General features: G+C 41.6%; 1 protein-coding gene across 2 annotated transcripts in view; it reads right to left on the bottom strand.

The window, feature by feature from the left end:
* LOC148019234 (nicotinamide/nicotinic acid mononucleotide adenylyltransferase-like) overlaps positions 1-15816 on the bottom strand; it is a 134297-nt gene extending 118481 nt beyond the window's left edge. Inside the window, exons 1-2 of one of the 2 annotated variants that reach the window (XM_087660826.1) lie at positions 15640-15816; positions 15096-15161 (exon numbers count right to left, since the gene is read on the bottom strand). The gene's annotated coding sequence lies outside the window, so the exon portion shown is untranslated. The remainder of the gene's footprint in view (positions 1-15095; positions 15162-15639) is intronic. The other variant, XM_087660825.1, reaches the window with a different exon arrangement.
* Positions 15817-16119: the final 303 nt, after the last annotated feature.

Here is a 16119-nt window from a genome sequence, read left to right as displayed (position 1 = left end):
CAGTGATGGTGATGTACTTCTAGCTTCTTCTTTGGATGCACATGCATTAATTTCAGATTCAGAGGATGACATTCACACTTGGATGCTTGATTCAGGTTCCTTGACTACAATGGTGTAGTACATGGTGTTGTCCACTTGGGGGATAACTATGCATGTAAAATTGCAGGTATTGGCAGTGTGAAACTGGAATTTCAGTATGGCTCAATGTTTGTTTTGCATAATGTGAGACATGTATCTCAGCTCAAAAAGAGCTTGATCAGCACAAGGCAACTAGATGATGGAGGTTATCACACCACCTTTGGGGATAGTAAATGGAAAATATGTAAGGGCTCCCGCATTGTTGCTAAGGGGTCCAAAAGTGATACTCTGTATCCTTTACATGTATCTAGTGTGCGTGACCATGTTGCCACCATAACTGAGCAACCAAGTGTTTCTTTGTGGCATAGCTGGTTGGGACACATGAGTCAATCTGGAATGAAAATGCTCTCTCATTTGGGTTATTTACCGTGTTTGAGGTATGCTGATTTTGAACAATGTGATCATTGCATCTATGGTAAACACACTCAAACATCACACAAAAAATCTCTTTCGCTAAAGTCTTCACCTTAGAGTTAGTACATTCAAATGTATGTCAAATGTCAGGGTTATCTTTAGGGGAAAAGAAGTATTTTATTACCTTCGTTGATAATGCCACACACAAAGTTTGGGCTTATCCAATCCGTCGCAAAGACAAGGCCTTGGATAAATTTAAAAAATTCCTAGCACTTGCTGAAAATCAAATCAGCAAGACATTAAAATGTCTTCGCTCTCACAATGGTGGGGAATATGTGTCCAAAGTCCTTCAAGACTTTTGTGACAACAAAGGGATTAAGAGAGAGCTTACTGCTCCTCATAATCCACCCCAAAATGGTGTTGCAGAGCGTATGAATCGGACCATTCAAGACAAGGTCCGTACAATGCTGTCACATGCTGCTTTACCCCATGGTTTTTGGGTAGAGGCTGTTATGACAGCGTACACTTGATTAATCGGTCACCAAACAGGTCTTTGGAAGGGGGAGTTCCCCAAGAAGCGTGGTCGAGCAAGCCACCTTCGTATGCACACCTCTAAGTATTTGGCTGCAAGGCATTTGTGTACATACGTAAGGAAGAACGCAGCAAACTTGAGCCAAAGTCCTGTAAATGTATTTTCCTAGGGTATGGTGATAAAGGTGAAATGGGGTATAGATTATAGAATCCCAAGAAAAGAAAAGTAGTACACAGCAATGATGTTATCTTCCAAGAAGATCACATGCACAAACAGCCCAAAAGAACAAAGGAAGGGAGGATATACTAATAGGACAGCAAAGAATGCCCGTTAGACAACAGCAAATACCTGCTGAAAATGTCCTTGAAAATGTAGGGAATGATGCTATAAATGATCAACAAGATCTTGCCCATGATGTCCCACAAATTCAGCAAGAACATGTGCACCTGGAACAACCTGAACCAGTTATACAACAAGTTGTACCTGTAGAACAGCAAGCTGTTAATGCAGATTTACAAGCTGAATAGCCAGCAAATATTGACCACTGGGTCTGTAGGTTGACCAGAGTGCAAAAACAGCCAAGTAGATTTGTTCCTTGAGTAAACTACGTGGCTGATTATGTTATGTTAACAAATTGTGGTGAACCGTCATGATTCCAAGAAGCAATGGACAGACAAGATAGTAAGAAATGGCGAAAAGCAATGCTATTGGAGATGGAATCTCTCATAAAGAATGGCACTTGGGATTTGGTACTTTTGCCGAAAGGACAAAAAGTGCTACCCTACAAATGGGTTTACAAAATGAAAGTCAGTTCTGATTCTTTGCCCAAGTACAAGGCACGCTTGGTTGCTAAAGGGTACAAGCAAGAACATGGAATTGATTTTGATGAAATCTTTTCTCTTGTAGTCAAAATAACTACTTTGCGAACTATCTTGGGCTTGGTTACATCTGAGGACATAGAACTCATACACATGGATATAAAAACCGCATTCTTACATGGTGATCTACATGAGGAAATCTATATTCAGCAACCTGACGATTTAGTTGAAAAGGGAAACGAGCACATGATATGTAAACTCAACAAAAGTCTCTATGGACTGAAGCAAGCACCATGCGAATGGTATCACAAATTTGATACATTCATGCAATCTCAGGGATTTCATCGTTCTCAAGTTGATCACTACTTATATACCAAGCAGGCAACAGATGGCAGCCTTATTCTCTTGGTATTATATGTGGATGACATGCTAATTGCAGGCAAGGATGTTCATGCCTTGGACTCCTTGAAGCAAAGTCTACACAATAGCTTTGATATGAAAGATCTCGGTGAGGCAAATCACATTCTTGGCATGTGTATACTCAGAGATAGATCAAAGGGTCTTCCTTATCTGTCACAACAAGAGTATATTATCAAAGTTTTGCAACGTTTCAATATGGAGGCGGGGAAAGCTATTCGTGTACCATTGCCTCCATATGTGAAACTTAGTGCAGATGACAACCCTACATCAGATGATGGGAAGGCTGAAATGGCCAAGATACCCTATGCTTCAACTATTGGTAGCTTGATGTATGCTATGGTTGCTACATCAGATTATGGAAATGCTGAAATGGCCAAGCTACCCTATGCTTCAGTTTTTGGTAGCTTGATGTATGCTATGGTTGCTACATGTCCTGACATTGCATTTGTGGTAGGAGTGGTTAGCAGATACATGGTATATCCTGGCAAAAAGCATTGGGAAGCAGTTAAGGGTATCATGAGATACCTTAAGGACACAAAGGATTTGTGTATCTGCTTTGGTAAGCAGAAGTTATCTGTTGTTAGTTTCACGGATGCAAACTATGTTGGCAATCCTGACTACAGGAAATCTACTTCAGGATATGTATTTATGTTCACAGGAGGAGCAATCTCTTGGATATCTAGGCTGCAAAAGTGTGTTGTATTGTCTACTACAGAAGCAGAATATGTGGCTGCCACAAAGGCCTACAAAGAGGTTTTATGGCTCTCACGATTGGTGAGAGAGCTTGGGATTACAAAGATTCCTATCCTCCACTATGACAATCAAAGTGCTATCATGCTAGCACGGAATCCCATTTTTCATGCAAAGACAAAGCACATACAGGTGAAGTATCACTTCATTAGGGATGTACTTGACAATAAAGGCATTGAGCTTATCAAGGTACATACAGATGATAATCCTGTAGACCTTCTCACGAAAGGTCTCCTAGCCGAGAGGTTTGCTCATTGTCGCCAGACGATGGGGGTTGGATAGTATATGTGTCTTTCAGCTTTGTACATACATAGACTTAGCTGATTCTTTCCTCTACTTTCAAGCACGTTGCCTTTAGGTGGGAGGTTGTTGGGAATAAAGGGTCACCGTGCCTTTTATTGTGTTCAGGTGTGAACGCACCCTTACACTTAGTACTTTATATATATTCAAAACCGAAAAATGTGGTGCACATAAGTCATTGTACCGAACATCAAGTGCCGTGCTCACTCTCTCACTCTCTACTACTCTCAACTCTTCTCATCTGCACTCTTAGCTCAGCTCAGACTCAGACTCGTCGTATACAATAGGGTGTGGAGAGCAAAGACAAGGCGTCAACATTCTCCAAAACAAGATGAGGCTAAGTGGTGGCCAGCATGTCTACTTATAGATGGATTGGTCCTCCTAAATTAGGGTTTGGCTTATGGAACACATACACTCTTTAGAATCACATTTCTTTAAATAAAAGTTTGGTAATTTTGAGTTTTGGGGCTGTAATTAAGAGCTAATTAAGTGATAATGTATTTTTTAGCTCAACAAAATAATTTGACTACTCGATAGTCAATAGCTTCAATCACGATCTTTAGAGCCTTAAAGAGGCTCCTTGTGCGTAAAACAAGAAGATTAATTATTTCCTTCAAGAAAAGCTAGGATTCAAACATCCAAATTTGTATACCCACACTTCAGTCACAAGTACGTAGTATTTGTAACACATATGAATGATCTCATCTTGACCAAACACCATGCCCAAATGGTCAACTAGACTAACGAGGCACTTAATAAGACATTTGATCCCATTTCTTTCTAGGTCTTGAGATTTGGTAGATTGAGAGGGGAATTGTTCTCTCCCAATAGTGGTATGTAGAGAAGCTCTTGCCTATTTTTCAGATGGCGAAGTGTCATACTATCTCTACTCCTATGGATCTAAATTGAAAGGCTATAGCTCATGTTGATTCACCAGCAATGGATGCTTTTAGATATCAACAGTTGATTGGGTCAGGTCACTATTTTATCCTGTAGTGTAGGTATAGGTGATTCAACTTTGGTGCTTTCAAGTTGGACAAACTCAGATTGGAGTGATGATTTTGACGACAAGTAGTCAACTATAAGCTATTTTTTTATCCTAGATACAAGTGCAATTTCTTGGAGTAACAAGAAGCAACTTATTGTTGCTCTATCTTCAACTAAGGCTAAGTACCGAGTGACATCTTGCATCACTTGTAAGACCGTTTGGCTTGGAATATTATTAGGTGAGCTTGGATGAGTGTAACCATAGCCCACCAAACTTCTATGTAACAATGAGAGAGTTGCAAGGGCATGGAATCTAGTATTTCATGCAAGGACGAAGCACATTGAGATTTAGTATCACTTCATCCGTGAGAAGATCTTGGACAAGGCCATTGATGTAGATTATTGTAAGACGAGGAATAATCTAGTAGATTTGTTTACGAAGGCACTTCCTAAGGTTGTTCTTCATCAACATTCCAAATTCCCAAGCTTCATGCTGCATCCAAGGTCTGAGAGGGGTTGTTGGAGATTTGGTCGCCTCTAGGATGGGCACAGGCTTGGGCAGGGCAGTTTAGGCAGCATCATGGCCTATAGGAGTGGGTTGGGCAGTTTGTGAAGTCAGTTGGGCAGTGTGGGGAGTAGCAGGAATTGTATGCGCATTCGGGTAGCATAACTCGGCAGCGGGCAATATACACATGGGCAGGTCAACTCCTGTTGCCACTAGTCAGCAATTTTTCATTGGCCAACCTGCATTATTTTATTCCTTTCTTTTTGGGTATTAATACCTTGCTGCCCCCTAGTCATTGTCACTTCAGTTTTGTGCAGGTTCTTCATACTCACATACCTTGTTGTACATATTTTGCCTTCTCTATTCATTTTCTGCAATCTTCAGCATCTCTCTCTCTCTCTCTCTCCGTAAAAGATAATTGTATTAATTACAAAAAAAAGGTACGAGTTTACATGATTACAAGATACACGAGGGCCCTAGGCCAACGTGTGTAAAATCCCAGTACTAAGCCACGAAAAAGTTACACAAGTCATGGCAAAGACCCAGAGGAAATTGCCCTATGCCAGGGAATCTCTCTCTCTCTCTCTCTCTCTCTCTCTCTCTCCATGTTCACTATTATCTTTCAGGCCGGTCATATGCTTCTACATTGCAGCACTCGAGCAAATGATGGCATGGCAGTAGATTGGGGCAATAGGTGTTGCTAGCAAGTCTGGGGATGTTTAGTAAGCTGAAAAAGGTGATTAATGTTGATTAACCCTTTGTTGCTTAACATCCCTGCTCACCCCAAAAACTAAAGCTAAGAGGTATCATAAAACGTAGCGCGCCCAAGAAGTCTCACCCTAAAGCAGCCAAGGCATTGAACAATGGGTGCATGTAGGTGATCCAATGGCCTATAAGGACTATAGAAGTGATTAGAAATTACCCTTGTTACCTAGAGAGGTCCGACCCCAAAGCAGCCAGAGCATTAATCCATGGGTGCATGCCGGCTACCCAAGAACCTACCAAGACTACAGAGGCGATGGTGATTTTTCCTTGGGAGCCCAATTATTTTATTTTTTGTGGACTTTGTCTTTGTTCCTTCCTTTTTTTTGGTTTTTTAAAATCTTGAAATTTTGTTTAGTGAGTGTCGATGCAAAAAGGGATGGCAAGCTCACATGCCTACCAAGGGGAAGAAGTTGTTAGAGGTCGCCTCCTTGATCGGTAGACAAGGTTGGCCAGCCACATCGGGTAGGTGCATAGACTTGTAGTTGGATAGGGTAGGCATAGGTAGTATGGAAAACACAAGTAGCAAGATCATGGGGAACCAAGGTAGGTCGGGCTGAAATGTCCACTTAGGATCCAACTTGCACACAAGACATGACACAAGCTATATTCATGTATATATAGGGGATGGATATCAAACTCACCTCTTGGCTTTATAGAGTGAAACGAGCTCACCTTTGAGCCTAAGAGCTAGCAACACACTTTGCAACACTTTGGTTAACGAACATGTCCCACATCCTTGGACATCTAGATTGGTGCTAATAGCATTCTAATCATGGCCACGTCCCAAGAGCTAGTTCCCCATACCACCAACCCCACCATCCCGATGTATGGATGTGTTGGCCTCTAGGCCAAAAGTCCAAGAGTGGTGATCACCCAATGATGTGCACAATAGAGCCTCAATTCCTATAAATAGGACTTGGCTTCCCTAACTCTGAAGTGGTGGTCACCCAATGATGTGCACAATAGGGCCTCAAGTTCAATAAATAGGACTTGGCTGCCCTAACACTAAAGTGCCCTTAGTGTCTTCGCACTAAGTCACTTCAGGACAACTATGGCCAATACTACTAGTACCCATAGAGAAGTTGAAGGATTTAACACAAGAAGACCTATTGGTCAAGCTACCATGTTAGAAAGATAGTCGACCAGAACTTATCTCGACTTGCTCTTGATTTTCCTCTCTTGCCAACCTATTGTTGAGCTAAAATATGCATTACTTGCTGATTAGCCTCTTAAACAGCCCGAAAACACATAAAAATGCTCTTTTAGAGTAAAACCCTAAAACGGGGAGCGGTTCAAGAGAGTTCAGTGAAAACCCTAAAACGGGGAGCGGTTCGAGAGAGTTCAGTGAAAACCCTAAAACGGGGAGCGGTTCAAGAAAGTTTAGTGGAAACCCTAATTTTTGGGGTGCCCTTCCACATCTATAAATAGACAAGCTGCCCCCATTCAGCCATCATCCTTGTTTACAGGTTACACCAGCCCACACACCCTCTGCTACTGTTGGCGCCCAGTTTCCAGCCTGCAGCCCGCCTCCATCTGCTGTCCAGCCATCAACGACTGCAGCCACATCATCTTCAGCCTATCCATTGATGTAGGCGACAGCTCTCAGCTGCTGGCGATTGCTCCAAACTGTCCCAGACTGCTGTTCAGCCTGCTGTCCATCATCTCCAGGGTCAGCCAACCTGCGTTTCCAGCATTGCAGGCCCTGACACTCTCAGACACTGTTTCAGCCTGCTGTTTACAGCAGACTGTGCACAGTTTCCAGCCCCCGATTGGTGGTACACTGCTGCATTTACCAGTTTCCAACCTCCAGACTGATGCGTTTTGGTGACCAGCCTGCTCCCATTCACTATTCAGCACTCCTACACTCCGACTGGTAGTCACAGACTTGGGATCCATCTTCGGTGGACGTCACACTCCAACATTGCTCTACCCTTGAGCACACTGTACACTCTTACATTCATTTACAGCATTCATTCACTTCAGAGTTGTGTTCTCTCTCTCCCTTCTTCTGTTTGTGTTTGAGTTTTTGTGTTTGAGTTTTGAGTTTTGCGTTTAGAGTTTGAGTTTTGAGTTTTGTGTTTAGGGTTTGAGTTTTGCCCTCTGTGTCTGTGTCTGTGTCTTTGTGTTTCTGTCGTGGTCGTACACTCTATATGTCCTCAGTACAAACCCTAGCAGTCTTCTTAACACCTATTTATAGGTGGCTCTTGTTTGGTCTCCGGCATCTGTTTGTACTTGAGAGTGTGAGGTTTGCATGTTGAGTGCATACACACAGAACAACTCCTTGTACTTTTCTTCCCTAATCTATTCAGTGTTCAACACTCTTCATCTTTGAGTTCTCTCTGTCTCTTTCTCTCAATCTCTCTCTGTATTCAGCTTTTGTGTTCAACCCGTGCATTTGCTTTTGCAATGTTCCACTTTGACATGGTATTAGAGTAGTGAAGTGTTGATTTGAGGTGGACATATTTGAAGAGGAGCTTTCAACGCAGTATAAAGGCTATGTTTTCAGCATATGAGTGCGAGCGGAAGGGGGGGCCATACGTCAACTTACAGCTGGAGCAAGCAAAGGTATAGGTGAATAGAAGCTTATTTGGTGTTTTTGTGTGCAGCAACAGTGGTTGAAGCTCTGAAAAGACAGCATTTTCAGCCTTTCATAGCAGATTTTGAGTTTTTATTACCTTTGGTATTACACTAACCTTAATGTTTAGGCAAAAGGTAGTTCTAGCCAGGTGCCCGAGGATTCAAGTCACCTCATGATTTGGCTACTCCATTGAGATTCTCAATGATGAAGGAATCCACTTCTTAAATGAATTCATTGAATATCTCTTATTTGCATTCCTCATCCTCATTGCAAGTTTAGCTTTTACTATCCTTAAGCGACCAACCAACCATACCTTGCATTTATCCGGTGTGCCATCATAGAGGTACTTGGTTTAAAGACTCGTTTCACTCCAATAACCTTCTTATGAAGGGTCGTGGAACAAGCTGCTAATGAGTAGGAGACTATAATACCTCTTTCATAGATATTGGCTCTATCTTCCATGGCATGTGATGGAGCCTCACAGAGCTGAGAGTGAACGCAACGGATAACACACACAGAGAGTAGAGAGCAATAGAAAGGAGAGTGAGCACGACACCTTTGATGTTCGATACAAATACTAGTGTACATCTTTAGGTTTTAGATAGATATATATGAAAGTACAAATATGCTAAGGGTGTGTTCACACCCGTGCATATATAAAAGGCACGATGGCCCTTTATTTCCAACAATGTCCCACCTAAAGACATACATATGCCTATCCAACTCCCATCATCTATCGGCAATAAGCAAACCACTCTGCTCGAAGACCCTTCGTGAAAAGATCTGCAAGATCTATATGCACTTTGATAAGCTCAATGCTCTTACTGTTAAGTACATCTCTAATGAAGTGATACTTAACCTGTATGTGCTTCGTCTTTGCATGAAAGACGGGACTCCGTGCTAGCATTACAGCACTTTGACTATAACAATGGAGAATAGATAACTCTATAATGCCAAGCTCTCCCACCAAACATGAAAGCCATAAAGCCTCCTTGCATGCCTCAGTGGCAACCACATACTCTGCCTCTATAGTAGACAATGCAACACACTTTTGTAGCTTGGAGATCCAAGAGACTACTCCTCCTGTGAAGGTAAGCACATACCCAAAAGTGGACTTTCTACAGTCCGCACGACCAACATAGTCTACATCCGTAAAGCCAACGACGGATACCTTCTGCTTTCCAAAGCAGATGCATAAATCCTTTGTGCCTTTGAGGTATCTCATAATACCTTTCACTGCTTCCCAATGCTTTTTACCAAGGTTTGCCATGTATCTGCTAATCACTCCCACTGCAAAGGCAATGTCAGGACGTGTAGCAACCATAGCATACATCAAACTACCAACAGCTGAAGCATAGGGTATCATGGCCGTTTCAGCCTTCTCATCATCAAAGGTAGGGCTATCCTCTGCACTGAGTTTCACATATGGAGGCAATGGAACCCCAATTGTTTTCGCCCCCTCCATATTGAAACACTACAAAACTTTGGAGATATACTCCTGCTGAGATAGATAAAATAATCCTTTTGACCTATCTCTAAGTATTCGCATGCCAAGAATGTGATTTGCATCACCAAGATCCTTCATGTCAAAACTACCATGAAGATTTACCTTCAATGAGTCCAAGGCATGAGTATCCCTACCAACAATCAATATGTCATCTACATACAAAAACAAGATAATCAGGTTGCCATATGTTGCCTTCTTAGTGTACAAGCAGTGATCCACTTGTGAAACTACATGGATCTAGAGCATGGCTATGGTGGTTCAAAGACGAGAAGAAGACTCATGTAGACATAGACTTAGACACTAACTGTCACACAAGTGAATTAGGTTTCAAGATTGAGACTTGAACTCATAAACACAATCTTGTGTGTGTGGACAATGACACTGATACTTTACTGAAAAGAAAAGAGTACTCTCATTGCATTAAGAAAAGGAAGCAAGTACAATGCTTTATAAAAAAGTAGTAAACTGCAATAGGCTCCACTGTGCATATGGGATAGGTAAGCCTGCATGTCCTTAGCCCTGAAGCTCCATACAAAGAGACTATTAGTAGGTGTGATTGTCTGAATCTCAACACCCCTCCTCAATCACAACCAAAAAGGCACAAAGTGTGTAGAGGCTATAATGAGAACCACCTGCAAAGTGTGGGCACACCACAAATATGGTAGACACTAGAGGCTATCGTAGAAAAAAGCTAAGTGTGGACACCAAAACATAGTGGATATCCAGAGGCTGTAACAGGGGCCTCACAAAGTGTACAAAAACTGTAATGCCAAGTTACATGGGGAGTTTACAAAGCTTATGTTTGAGACATTAGGGCTAGAAAAAACTAAAAAAGTCTATCTGAATAGAAGGACTGATGAGGTTTGTCCTTCTCCTCGTGGTCTTCTTCTTCTTCTTCTTCCTTTGCTCCATTTTCTTCTTCTTCTTTGACTGCAACTGGATAGGTCTTTTGGGACCTCTTTCTTGCGTGGCAGAACTTCTCGGTGTGTCCGATCCTTTTACAGAAGTCACGAAAGAGCTGATCCTTCTTGCCTTTGTACCTGTTACCAACATATAATGCATGCTCATCTCTAGAGGTACTTGGTTCTTCCTTAGTTTTTAGCTTCTTTTCCTCTTTTAACAGTGATGCCTAGATATCAACAAGTTCAGGATTTGGCATGTTGATTAAAGTTGTTGATACATTATTATATTCAGGATGCAAACTCTTAAGTAGAACACCGATGCAAACATCTTCTTCCATTTTAATGTTGATTCTTGCAAGTTGGGTTAGAAGTCCTTCCATGTAATTTAGATGTGTGGCAAGTGATGTGTTGGACTTCATTTCAAGCCTAAAAAACTCAATCAGGAGACCATACTTTGATGATTTAGACTGTGCACCAAACAAGGTGTCAAGTCTCTTCCATGTATCCTGTGAGGTCTCACAGTTATCCACATGGTGGATATAGCTGTCGTCTAGCTCTAGTTTGATAATGGCTTGATGCTCTATCATCATTCTTTTGCCAAGTAGTTGCAAGGTCCACATCGCGAGGTTTCTTCTCTTTGCCATTTGTGATGGCCCAGAGACCCTTCTTCATCAAGATGAGCTTGATGCGGGTTTGCCAGGTGTGAAACCCAACTCCCTTGAACTAAGCCGTCGGTGAGTCTTTCCCCATACTGGAGAGCTGGAGCAGCAACAAATCAGTTCCAAGATTCTCAGATTTTACAAGTGAAAGAGCAGATTACAATGTGTCAAGAGACACAAGTAATGGTAGTGTGAAAACACACTATGTCCAACTTGATATTAAGCTTGAATCTTCCTGTTCGGGTCTTCGATTCTTTGTCGATCTTTTCCGGGTCCTTCCCCTCCTTGATTTGATGCTGGGGCAGTAGATCAGAGTGACAATGGATTGCTCCAGGTGACAAGAGAGAGAAAATGATAAGATTTTTGAGCTTTGATGAAAAATGGCTATGGCTAACAGTTTAGGGTTTCAGACAGGGGCCTGGTTTTTTGCTCTGTGTGGGTTGAATACTTGATCATTTTCCAAACTTTTTTTATGGAAAGAAAGCTTATCTCATGGGCTTTCATTGCCCCATAATCATCGTCAGCATCAGATCGAGCAGCAGCCGCGCAGGACGACGAAATGCAGACACGCGCAAATCGGGCAGATCTCGACGATTTTGATAATGCTAAGGGCAGAGGTAGCTAATGTCAGTGGCTATGGTGCTAAGCTGCTGTGCCTTAACCAGAGGAAGAGGTCTTTAGAAGGAATCATCAGCTGATATGCTCTATATTGAGAGATCCAATGACTCCAAGTGAGTTGGGTCCTGTTGGCTATGGAGGACACCCAAGGCAGAAGTTGAGAAGATTGACAATGCTAAGCTCCAGGGTGTGCAATGCTTAGGTGTGAGATGCCAAGAAGGAGCTCTGGAAGTAGAGGAACATTTTCCCAAAAGGAATTGCAGTGAGATATGACTTGTGGAGAGAGATCCAAGAGCTTGAAGCAAGCAGGGTACAGATTGGCTATGGCTGTCAAGGAAGGTCAAGTAGAGATGAAGGTGAGAAATGGAACCATGAGCTGGTCTTGAGTTACCTGAGGTTAAGACGAGCTCAGAGAGAACAGAGAAGAACTAAGCCAAGCTGAGCCATGCCCGACTGGGCTCTGATACCATGTGAAACTACATGGATCTAGAGCATGGCTATGGTGGTTCAAAGACGGGAAGAAGACTCATGTAGACATAGACTTAGACACTAACTGTCACACAAGTGAATTAGGTTTCAAGATTGAGACTTGAACTCATAAACACAATCTTGTGTGTATGGACAATGACACTGATACTTTACTGAAAAGAAAAGAGTACTCTCATTGCATTAAGAAAAGGAAGCAAGTACAATGCTTTATAGGAAAGTAGTAAACTGCAATAGGCTCCACTGTGCATATGGGATAGGTAAGCATGCATGTCCTTAGCCCTGAAGCTCCATACAAAGAGGCTGTTAGTAGGTGCGATTGTCTGAATCTCAACACCACTTGACTTCTATGAAAACCTTGAGACTATATAAATGTATCAAACTTATGATACCATTTTCTTGGTGCTTGTTTTAGCCCATACAAACTCCTTTTGAGTTTACATATCATCTTCTCTTTCCCTTTTTCCACAAACCCTTCAGGCTGCTGCATATATATGTCTTCATGCAAATCACTATGTAAGAATGTAGTCTTTACATCCATCTGTATGAGCTCCATATCTTCGGCTACAACCAAGCCCAAAATGGTTCTCAATGTAGTCATCTTGACTACAGGAGAGAATATCTCATCAAAGTCAACTCCATGTTCCTGCTTATATCCCTTCGCAACCAATCGTGCTTTGTACTTTGACGAAGAACCAGAAGTGACCTTCATCTTGTAAACCCATTGCATGGAAGGGTTTTCTGCCCTTTAGGCAACTGCACAAAGTCCCAAGTGTCATTTTTCTCAAGAGATTCCATCTCTAACAACATGGCTTTATACCATTTCTTGCTGTCCTGTCTCTAGAGAATCTCCTAGTTCAATGATCATTGTTTGCTGGCTGTTGAGCCTGCAAATTTCTATTTTCAGCTTGCTATCCTGGCATTTCATCCTGCAAATCAACATTAACAACTTGTTGTCCTGGCTATTCCTGCACATCCAGTGGCTCATCATTATAGGCAATGGCTGGCTGATTATCTCTAGCATTATTTTTTGCATTTGCAAGTTCATTTACAGCACGTATTTGCTGTTGTACAGCGGGCACATTTTGCTGTCAAAAATGTATTTCTTCCCGGAATACAACCCTACGGACCTCCTCAGTCTTTTCTGGTTGTTTATGCGTGCAATCTTCTCAGAAGATAACATCATTGCTGCGTACTATTTTCCTTTTCTCAGGATTCCATAATCTATACCCCATTTCACCCTCGTCACCATATCCTAGGAAAATGCATTTACAAGACTTTGACTCAAGTTTGATGTATTCTTCTTTACAAATGTGCACAAAAGCCTCACAGCCAAACACTTTCAGGTGAGCATATGAAGGTGGCTTGCCCGACCACACTTCCTTAGGGATTCCCCTCCCCCCAAAGACCTGTTCGGTGACCGATTAATCAAGTGAACAGCTGTCATAACAGCCTCTGCCCAAAATCCATGCAGTAATGCAACATGAGACAGCATAGTACGGATTTTATCCTGTATGGTCCAATTCATACGCTCTGGAACTCCATCATAAAATGCCTGAAAGGCCTTGGACACAAATTCCCCACCATTGTCAAAGCGAAAACACTTAAGTGTCTTATTAGTCTGATTTTCAACCAATGCCAAGAATTTTTGAAACTTGTCAAGCACTTCGTCCTTGCTACGAATAAGATAAACCCATACCTTCCATGTAGCATCATCGACAAAGGTGACAAAGTTTTTTTTTCCCCCTACAGATAACCCTGGCATCTGACATACATCAGAATGTACTAACTCTAAAGGAGAAGAGTTCAACGAAAGAGACTTCTTATGAGATGTCTGTGCATGTTTACCATACACACAATAATCACAATGCTCAAAATCAGCATAACAAAAACAAGACAAGTAACCCAAACGAGAAAGCACTTTCATTCCAGTTTGACTCATATGTCCCAACTGGCCATGCCACAAAGAAACACTTAGCTGCTCGTTCACGGGAACAATATGGTCACACACACTAGATATATGGAGAGGATACAAGGTATCACTTTTACAACCTTTGGCAATCACTCTAGATCCCTTACAGATCTTTCTTTTCCCATCACCAAAGGTGGTATGAAATCCATCGCCATCTAGCTGTCCTGTGCTAATCAAGCTCTTCTTGAGCTGAGGTACATGCCGTACATACTGAAACGTGAAGACAGAACCATGTTGAAGCTGCAACTGCACACTGTCAATACCTGCAATGTCATATGCATAGTTGTCTCCAAGATGGACAACACCATGTCGACCCTCTACATAGTTAGAAAACTACTCACGATGAGGGGTGACATGAAAGGAAACACCTGAATCTAGAATCCAAGTGTGTATGTCATTATCTGTATCTGCAAGTAAAGCGTGTGTACTAAAGTGTGAAGAAACATGTGGCCCGTGTTCACGGTTTCGTGTTATGGCAGATCTCCTCTATGGTTTCAACTGATATGGTTATTCCTGACATTGGTGCTCCCTGGCCAAATATTGTTCGCTCCACTCCAACTGTTCTTTCTGTGTGATATTTGTGTGATAGGGTCTTGGTAGCCTTTTGCCTTGATCTGTGTCTATTCTATTTTCTTAGCTAACCTGATGATCTGATGTAAATATTGCTACTTAATTCAATTATTTTCAACAAAAAAAAAAACAGATAGTAAAGCGTAGATATGTATAGTAGGTGAATGCTGAAATGCAGAAGGCAAATGTATACACGGACTATCCAATGCATCTCCATTAGCCAATTTCTCTCACCATCTGAAAAGAAAAGTGAATGACAAATAGTCCAATGCATCTCCATTAGCCAATCTCTTTCACCATCTGAAAAGACAAGTGAATGACGATCAGGGCAGGCTTCCAATAAATAGACATTAAAAATAAGAATAAAACAATGAAGTTGGCCAATAAAAACTAGCCTCCCATGAACTAGCAAAACCTTTCCTATTGTGGTTTTGATAAGGTATAATGTCATGCAAAAAATCATTTCAACGCATGCCTTATAAAGACTAGTAAATTTTATAGACTTTCCTTTCGAATATACACTATGTAGAGAAGACATTTCAAACAAAAACTAACAATACATTTTTACTTCATCTCTATCATAAACAAGCCATTTGAATTGGTCCAGTCAATCCTCTTGAAAAAGTAAACATCATTTTTTTTTTCCTTTTTCCTTTCAAATTCAGATAGCGAAAAGAATTTATTACTAATATTTTGCCTTTCACCTATGACTAACAGTTTTTCCATGTAGAGAGAGAGAGAGAGAGAGAGAGAGAGAGAGAGAGAAGCACATATATACCTGGGGAGGCTAATGATTGAATTGACTAAGTGCAGAGAAGCTCAGCAAGAGGCGTAGGCAGCGTAGACTCTGGCATAGGCGGTAGTAACAAGCGTAGTCAGGAGTCTGTGGCCCCGTAGGATTCAAGAGCTCTCCCCCCTCCCCTCCACGGCCCTCCCCCCGACTGAGGCTAAAGATTCAAACTTCACCGTTCAATTGTCACCATCATTACCATTAAGATGTTTATTGATGTTTTGTTTAATTGACAGTCGTATTTCTACGTTGTGTTTTTTTAATTAGCATTTATTAATACTAAGTTTATTTACAAATGAAATGAATCAGTGTTCATTTTTTAAAGTACTCTAGGTTACTCATCTTTCCTTACATCAACTCTATTGCTTATCACATTAACATTTCCATGAGCTTTCGAACCATCCCACATGGCATAGATGGCATCCCAATCAACATCTTTAGGGTCTTTAGCACCATAGTATGAAAGGA

This window comes from Lygodium microphyllum, chromosome 20 (assembly GCF_053477565.2).
Source record: "Lygodium microphyllum isolate KBCC chromosome 20, Lygodium_microphyllum_v1.1.10, whole genome shotgun sequence".
Lineage (NCBI taxonomy): Eukaryota > Viridiplantae > Streptophyta > Polypodiopsida > Schizaeales > Lygodiaceae > Lygodium > Lygodium microphyllum.
This window is presented reverse-complemented; position numbering and strand designations above follow the sequence as displayed.